This window comes from Triticum dicoccoides, chromosome 1B (assembly GCF_002162155.2).
Source record: "Triticum dicoccoides isolate Atlit2015 ecotype Zavitan chromosome 1B, WEW_v2.0, whole genome shotgun sequence".
Taxonomy (NCBI): domain Eukaryota; kingdom Viridiplantae; phylum Streptophyta; class Magnoliopsida; order Poales; family Poaceae; genus Triticum; species Triticum dicoccoides.
The window spans coordinates 680,828,095-680,837,395 of record NC_041381.1 but is presented as its reverse complement, the minus strand read 5'-3'; the positions used below and the strand labels follow the sequence as shown (position 1 = coordinate 680,837,395).

The 9,301-nt window shown below is 41.3% G+C and overlaps 1 pseudogene; it reads left to right on the top strand.

Moving 5' to 3' along the window:
- The first annotated feature begins 997 nt into the window (after positions 1 to 997).
- On the top strand, positions 998 to 6,366 carry LOC119349628 (annotated as a pseudogene).
- The last annotated feature ends 2,935 nt before the right edge of the window (positions 6,367 to 9,301 follow it).

The window sequence follows — 9,301 nt, the reverse complement described above, 5'->3', positions numbered from 1 at the left end:
CAATATAGGACGAACAATATTTTTAAATAATATTTGATGTTGGTTAATACACATTGAACTTTTATTTAAATCATGTTGGGCATTTTTTATTTAATGACTGAACTTTTTTAATGATTTTAATTTTTTATTCAAATATTTTAAAAAATTTATAATACAAGTTGAACTTTTTCTAGGAACACTCTGAATATTTATTAAATAAACAAAGAATATTTTGTTAGATAATGTTGAACAATTTTTAGTGATGAATTTTCTAAATGCACAATAGATACTTTTAGTCACATAAACTTATTTCAACCCAAAGTATTTTAAAAATATGTATTGGAATATTTTCGAGCATGTTGTTATATATGCACAAACATTTATTTAAATAGATAAACAGAATTCCACCTGTTTAGTATAAAATCGTGTAGTTTTTTGAAAAGAGAATTATAGAAACAGTTATAAAATAGCGAAATAATAAAGATAAAATTGAAATAAAAAATAAAAACAGAAGGGAAACCCCAACGTATATTGCGAAGCCTAACTCTTACGTAATAAATATCGGTCAGTTTTCCACCAATGAAACGATCGGTTGGTTTTCTTTTAAGCTTGCAAACGGAAGCCAATGGGCTGAGTTGGGCGCGGGTGAGCCTATCAGGAATGCACAACTATAGTATAACTATGGATCTCACCTGAAAAACAACAATTTAATAATCATAGTCAAAAGTTACAGATCTAACAATCTAAACAGTTTTGATTTTTGATGACGCGGACTACTGTGGTGCCTCCAAAAGGAGCCTTGTGTTGTGTGGGCAACGCTAGACACAAATCACGATAGGACTAATAAACCCGGATGGAGGGATTAGATAACACGGGTGGATTTTAAACCCACTGGGGCTAACAATGCATATGCTAGGACGGGCATCAGCTATAATGCAGATGCAAACAACTACTGTAGCTAGGACGGAGTCATAAAGCAGGCAGCACGAGTCCCATCGTCACGTGCGTTCACATACACTGCACTCTGCACTGCACCGCAGCAGCAGCAAGCCTCCATTATTGACGCGCAGTCCCAACGCCGGTGCTCTGCTCCTCCTCCTCCTCCGCCAAAAGACCAACGCAAGCCATGGCACCAGATCTCAGCAGCTTCTTCGTCTCTTCCTAAGCAGTTAGCTAGCCCACCTTCTTCATCAAAGACCGAGACGAGAGCTAGAGAGAACCCCGGCCGGCCTTGAGGGAGGGAGCCGACTTGCTCGAGGGAGATCTAGAGATGGCGGGGGTGAGCGCCGGCACAGGGGCGATGGGCTCCCTCCTCGGCAAGCTCACCGCCCTGCTCGGCGACGAGTACAAGCTGCTCAAAAGGGTCCGCAAGGAGATCGAGTTCCTCAAGCGTGAGCTCGGCAGGATGCATGTCCTGCTGGAGAAACTGACAGACATGGAGGCGAGGCTCGACGGCCTGGGCAAGAGCTGGGGCGAGAGCGTGCGCGACCTCAGCTACGACATGGAAGACTGCATCGACCGCTTCATGGATCGGCTTGGAAGCGGCGACGCCAAGCGAGGGTGCATGAAGAGGACGGCCCGCCGGCTCAAGACTCTGTGGGCGCGGCATGACATCGCGACCCAGATCAAGGAGCTCAAGGCTCGCGTCATCGAGGAAAGCGAGCGCCGTGACAGGTAAAACAAAGTTTTTCTCAATGTGCTTACATTACTTGACCAACAACATCAAGTTCATGCTGAAAACAATTGTTAAGAAACGCCGGCACCTGATAGAACCAGACACACTTCGGCAAGGAAGCATGTTTGGCAGTTGATGCAACTTGAGATTAATAAAGTTCCTTTTATTGAAAAACGATAGGTACAAGCTTGATGAGCATTACTACAGTCCAATGAAGACCGTGGAGATTGACCCACGGATAACCACGCTTCACGAGGAGGTCAAGGACTTGGTGGCAATGGACGACCGAGTGAAGCAAGTTACTGCTTTATTGATGGATGAGAGTATGGAGCTGAAAGTGGTGCCGATTGTCGGGTCCGGAGGGTTGGGAAAAACGACCCTGGCCATGGAGGTGTATCGCAAGATTGGATTAGGAGAAGACTTCCAGTGTCGAGCTTCTGTATCGGTGTCACGCACTCTTGATCTTGAGAAGCTCTTGAAGGATATCTTATCTCAGATTGATAAAGATGCTTATGAAAACTGTAATCGTTGGGAAAAAGAACAATTAATCCGTGAAACCAAACATATCTTGACAGGAAAGAGGTACAAAGTATACATTGTTTTGTTTATTCATCATATCCCCATTTGTATACAGTTATCCAACATTAGTTAATAACAATACTTCGAACAACTCTAAATAGCTACTCCCTTCGTCCTTTAAAGAGTGAAGTTGGAGGGTCAAACTATCTCAAAGTTTGACAAGTTTGTGTAAAAATATATCAATGTTTGTGAAACCAAATAGGTATATGATGAAAATATATTTTATCATGAAACTAATGCTACTAATTTGATGGCACAAATGTTGATGTATTATTGTATAAATACGGTCAAATATAAAAGAGTTTGACTTTCCAACAAAGTTAAAAGTACACTCTTTCAAGGACGGAGGGAGTAGCTTTAAACAAGCAAGATCGAATGGCTAACTTGAGTTCCATTCTTCTGAGGAAAAATGCTTAGCTCCAGTTGTTTTGAGTATGTTTAGTTCGTTGAACGTCTAGAACTCTAAATTGTCTTCGCATTAATCTCAAACTGGCCTACACAGTCACAGTTGCTGACAAGCAAACATTCAGTAAGTACTCTTAAATTTACAATCATGAATTTGCATTCTATAGAAGTCAGGAAGAAAGGCTTTATCTGAAAGTATTCTCAAACATGCATTTTAGCTTGCTAAACACAAGAAAGGTCGTTCACTTCAGTTCACCCCTCAGGACAAAATAGAAAGAAATAATAATAATGTTAATATACACTTAACAAATGCCCGCCCTGTCGGTGCCTATTTCTGCCATACATAATTTATCCCCATTTGTATACAGTTATTCAACATTAATTAATATACCAAGTTCAACTCCAAACTTGCCCTGAGTTTAAGTTTCAATTCCAGACTACAGTACCAGCAAACACAGTCTCTACTCTTGAAATACTTCATTTTGACTCCAACCAAGGCCACGGACATTTAAGGCAACCTGATTCCTTTTAGACAAAAAACTTAGTCTGAACATGGCATCATGGTGATACAATCGATCAGAATTCTATGCATAGCAGGGCAGCTTTGTCTAGTTGGCTGTGTGAGGCAGTGCATGAATGTGTCTAGGGGCCCCCGTGCACATAACAATAGCAGGGAGAACAGAGGAAATGTGGATAAAAATACAAGCCTACAAATAAATATCTTATCTTTATCTAATGAAATCATCAATTAGATGCCAATGTTGGGTGGGCTGGATGAACACGCACCCACAGGGTGGTTAGGGTCTAGAAGGTAAAATACAATGTTAATAGTTGAGGATTTTTCATTTAAACGGCACTACATTTCAGGGTTGAAACTTAAAGTAGATTTGATCTTTCTTCTACCAATGAAAAATCGTCTATCCCTTGATATGATTCAGATACTTTTGTTTTCACTTACCATGAGATGCAGTGAGATACTTCAAATAAGTTTGATTGATACAAAAAAAAAGCTTACTGGAAAATTAAGTGTGCAACATTTATGTATCTGTTTGCCATTATCAAATTAATTGCTATTGCAAGTCATCACAATTAACGAGAATGCTTAACAATGCACACTATTCAATGCAGGTACTTCATTGTTATTGATGAGTGTGGAAAGAACAAGATTGGAAACTAGTCAAGGCAGCATTTCCTGAGAATAACAATGGTAGCAGAATAATTGCTACTACACGCATTACCGGTGTAGCTAATCAGTGTTGTTCCAACTCCGGCGGTCAACCCTATCAAATGGTACCTCTAGATGATGATGCTTCTCGAAAGTTGTTCTTTAAGAGAATTTTCTCCTCGGATGATCCCTGTCCTTTTGAACTAGAAGAAGTTTCTACTGGGATCTTAAGAAAATGTGGCGGCCTGCCACTGGCTATAAGTACATTTGCAAGTTTGCTTGCCAATAAGCCACATAAGAAGGATGAATGGGAGAGACTGCAACATTCCATTGGTACCGGTCCTTCGCTTGATAATGATGGGAACTTAAAGGTGATGAAAGATATACTATTACTTAGTTACTGGGATCTTCCACATCATTTGAAGACTTGCTTGTTGTACTTGTGTATATATCCAGAGGACTACAAGATCAACTGTGAAGAACTGAAATGGAAATGGATGGCTGAAGGATTCCTTGATAGACGATGGGGAAGTTTGGATGATGTAGCAGAGGACTGTATCAATGAACTTATTAATAGAAATATGATCCAGCCAACTTCTATTGATGATGATGGCACTGTGAAATATTGTCGAGTCCATGATATGGTGCTTGACCTTATCATATCTTTATCAGATGAAGAGAATTTTGCCACTGTTTTAGATGGACGTGTATGCAATTCTTTTCCAAGTAAGATTCGTCGTCTGTCCATGCAATCTAGTGGCAAAGAGCATAATGAGGCAGTTTGTATACTTACAGAAGCCAAGTTACATGTTCGCTCATTGACTACCTTTCCGGGAGTAGAGCAGATACCCCATATGGTGGACTTCCATGCTTTGAGGGTCTTGGATCTCAGTGGAGGATATGACTGGTTGGAAAACAAGCATGTCAAAAATATAGGAAATTCACACCAGTTGAGATATTTGCGAATTGGCTATAGTAAAATTACTGAGCTTCCTGGTGAAATAGGAAAGCTGCAGCACTTAGAGACTCTCGATTTGAGAGACTGTAATTTTCTTCCAAGACTGCCACCAACCGTGGCGCAGTTGCGGAAATTGGTGCGCCTATTTGTCAGCGATTACACACAATTACCTGCAAGTGGGTTCCGGAGTCTGCAGTCCTTGGAGGAGTTACACTTCCAGAAAACTGACGACCCAGTGAGATTTGCGGAGGAAGTAAATGAGTTGGGCAAATGCAACCTTCGCCTTCTTCATACTGATGGAGAGATAGCTAAGCGTCTGTTCTATAACACATGCTGTACATACCCGTGCCTCCAAGTAGTTAAACTTTATTCAACTGTTGAAATGGTTCCAAGGGGAATGGCCTCCCTCAAGAATGTCGTGGAACTACTCATAGTGTTCAGCGAATTTGATAATGAGAGTCTCCAAGTCCTCATGGGCATGCCTTCTCTGGCCCATCTTCACCTATGCGTTTTTAGGGTCATCAAAGAAAACCTGACCATCGGTAGTGATGGATTTAAAGTGCTAAAGGACTTCCGCTTCCAATATTCAGTCTCCCATTTTACTGGTGAAGTGAAACCAACGGGTGGACTGCAGCTAACATTTGCACCAGGTGCTGTGCCAGCATTCCATTGTCTCCGTCTTCACTTGAACGCAATGTTGGTGGCGTCTGATTTTTTTGCAGACTTGGGTTCCGAGCATTTGTCTGGCCTTGCACACCTCGAGGTCGAAATTGATTGTTGCGACGCAGCTCCAGGCAGGGTGGAGGCTCTGGAGTCTTCCGTTGAAAAAGCAATCAGATTGCACCCCAACAGCAAGATCCATGTCAGCAGATTCAGGGAAAAACAAATGCTTACGTCTGACGAGGAGTGGGAAGAAGTTAAGTAACTTTGTGGAAGCTTGCACGAAGAAAGGAGACCGGAAGAAGAGGAATGAGAGATTAACCAGCAGCAGGAACTGGCTGCCTTATCCTGGTAATTCATATGATACGGGTTCTACCCTATAATATTTCCCACATTCTTCGTTCTGAAACGATAAGAAGATGTTCCATGTACATTGTGCTGACCCTGTATTCATCTTGGACATCAGTCCGTGGATCCACCAGCATCTGATTCAGTGGAGTTAATTGCATAAAACCACCACATTTCGGGCTTCTTCTGCAGAAAACCACCTGGTCCCTAATCATTTGCAAAAATCACCGCCATTCAGTAAACTTTTTGCAAAAAGCACTGATCAGGTGATTTAGCCCGTTTAATCATTTTCTGACAAATGGGGCCGGAATGTAAGGAGCTGATTTGGCAACATATTAACACACATACCCCTACATCTGCTGTGGAAGCTTTATTAGTAGATGTGTTTTCAATTCGCTGCTGGGGAAGCTTGGGAATTTCTTGTAACTCTTGTCGTAATGAAACTCCGTTACTGTTTGCGTATGATTTATGCAGACCGAACTAAGCTCTGTATCTTCTGTGATATCTCTGCATTTGATTGGTGTTGTCGTGTGTACGTAGTATACGTGCCGGTTGGCAAAAGTTTTAGAGCTAGTATTTGGTTTGGGCGTGCATGCATTTAGGCTATTGTTGTCTGACTGTCATCATGGAGTTGTCTCACTTGTGACTGACTTGGGTTATCCAGTGTCAGAGTGAGTTCGCTTCGGCACAAGTTGAGAGCTGTTTGGTTTGGATGCGCATGCATCTGGGCTATATATTGTCTTCTCTGTCAGCGTGGATGAAAGCGATTTCTCTCTCGAGTCAACGCTTCTTGTGATCTCGAGCATGCAGATTCAGCCGTCAGGTTGGTCCCTGGATCGGTTATTTGCTCAGCACGGCACATCGTCACATTCGATCGCAGCAGCAGGATAATGATACTCATCTCTGCTCGTAAGAGTTGGAATTGCACCGCGATAATTCAAGTCAGGGCGGCTCTGCCCTTTTTCGTCTGAATGCAGTCCACTGTGACTGACGCTGCTACCTACTGCCGTCTCCTGCTCTGTAACATTCAAGCAAACATAATTTTTTCTGTCAGAACTAGTGCAAACTGTATCACCTATTTCTTTCGATTAATTCAGTAATGTATGGCTGTTCACCTGCTTGCTTGTTGCAAAAAGGTTATTCAGTTCGGGTGCTCGAAGCCGAACTAACGTGCTTGGCCTGTCAAAACGAGACACTGATGCTGATTTTGTGAGTGCGTATATTCATGTTCTTGTAATCTCAACTAAATTTAGGTGTTTCCACAGCAGTAAGGTTCAAGATTTTCAGCCATACATAGGCGTCAAGACACCCAGACTTGATAAACATGTGATCTGTCGAGGCAAGCAACGGCAGGCACAGTTGAAACGAATGCTTCCTCTTCCACACCATCTCCGTTACAGCAGGACAAGGAGTACAGATACTCCCTCCGTCCGGAAATACTTGTCCTACAAATGGATGTATCTAGACTTTTTTTAGTTATAGATACATCCATTTTAGCCATTTCGAGGACAAATATTTTTGGACAGAGGCAGTACATAATAAAACTGGACTTGGTGTAAGTTGATTTTTTTGGCCTTTGGATATGATCTTCATCAGACGGTTGTGTCTTGTGCGTCTCCTACCTCCAACCTGATGCAGTCTTGTGGTAAGTTGGCCCGTCAAAATTCAGACATTCAATGTCGACCCGTGGCCACATATTCCTGTTATCTCGACCAAAATATAGGTGCAGTGCTCTTGTAGAACAGCATCTGGAGGATGTGATGTCGGCTAGCTGAATTTTATCCAACTGCGCGCCTGCACTGAAACGATCCGGCACATGAGCTTGTAATTTCGGAAGCGATTTCTCTCTTCAGTAGACGGTCGTTGTTGATATGTAGTACATTCAGCTATCAGGTGTGTCCATTGGTTGCTCACCGTGTTTGTGTCCTCTTGATTTGTTGGCTACTTGCACAACACGGCACATCGTACCACCGGGAAAATGATTCTATGTCCCTTGCTGTTGGTAAGAGTTGGAATTTCACGACGACAACAGTCAGAGCAGCTCTGCACTGGGACTGAAAATGCTACTCTTGTCCACTGATCTGCCATTTTTGTATCCACAGGATGGTTCAAGAAGCTTTTCAACCATACATTTGATGCTAGATACCCAGGCTTGACAAACATGTGATCTGTTCAGGGCAAATGGACGATCCTTTTGCCCTGGCCCATGAAGACAGAATTCTTGCACCATGAAGGGCATCTTTTACGCTGCATATTGCACAACTATCACACGGTACAAGTCTACCGGAAAACCTCATAGATAGCAGACATAAGAATGCGAAAACAGAAGTACACTGAAACCACTAAATGTCTCAACATGACTGAAAAATATTACTGATGAAACAGAGTTGGTGTAGCAGAAAACAAAACACTGATCTCAACATGACTGAAAACTAATAATATCTCGCTTAGATAGTAAAAAGGAAATTTAGAACATAGTCTCTAGCAAGAGAAATAGAAGCATACAGAGACTTACTGAAGAAAGGTTTAGAAGCATTGTCTTGCCTGTCCATCTGGTTTCAAGTCCTGAAAAGATGAAACATGGAGCGCAAAACTGAAGAAGACTAAGCACCTAAGGAGCTATGAGAGACTGATGATGAGGAAGACTGAAGAAAGACCAAGGAACTAGAAAGAAATTAAGTAAAAAGGAAACAAATACTAAAGAAACTGACAAGAAAGAAAAGAAGAAATGAAGAAAGATAAACAACAACAAAGAGTGATGACTAGAGGAACAAGAAGACCGAAGACTAGAAAATGAAGAGACAAAAAACACCGAAAAAGCTGAAGAGGAACTAAGTGACCAAGAAACAAATTAAACAAATAAATAATGAAGGAATGTAATGAAATGAACAACAACGAGTGATGACTAAAGAAATGAGAAGACGGAAGACTACAAAAAAAGGAAAATGCATGATTGGATAACCAGAGAATACAATTAACGTTTTAATCTGATATAAGAAAATAAATAAATACTCCAGATGCACCGCAAGACTTATTTTTTGAATGAAATAATGCATCAAATGATAACCCCAGTTAAGATATCCGACTCCTTCCAAAACTTTGAGAAATCTCCTTTCAATGATTTAACACCCTATTGGTAAAAAATGAGGGGTTAGCAAAAACTGAATGTCTTCAATAAAAAAGTCTCTGAAAGTCTCCCATTTTGGTATGTGTGAACAGAGAATGGGAAAAAAAGAAAGGAGAAGCATCTCTTTCCTGAAGAAGCCAAATAATGTACTGCAACCACATAAAAGCAAGACAAAATAAATTCACTACTTCATTACTCGATAAGCTGCTTTCTTTGTAACTTTCATCTTTTGATAATCCATAGCCAGAATCATCCCCTGGATGAGTGTGAACCCCACCAGGCAATCTTTATGTGCCATGTCAACCAATAAATGGATAGGGATAAAAAAAAACCCAGCAGAATCAATCGTCTAAACACAATAACCAATTGCTCCATGCTATCGATTCAGGACATGTAAATATAGTA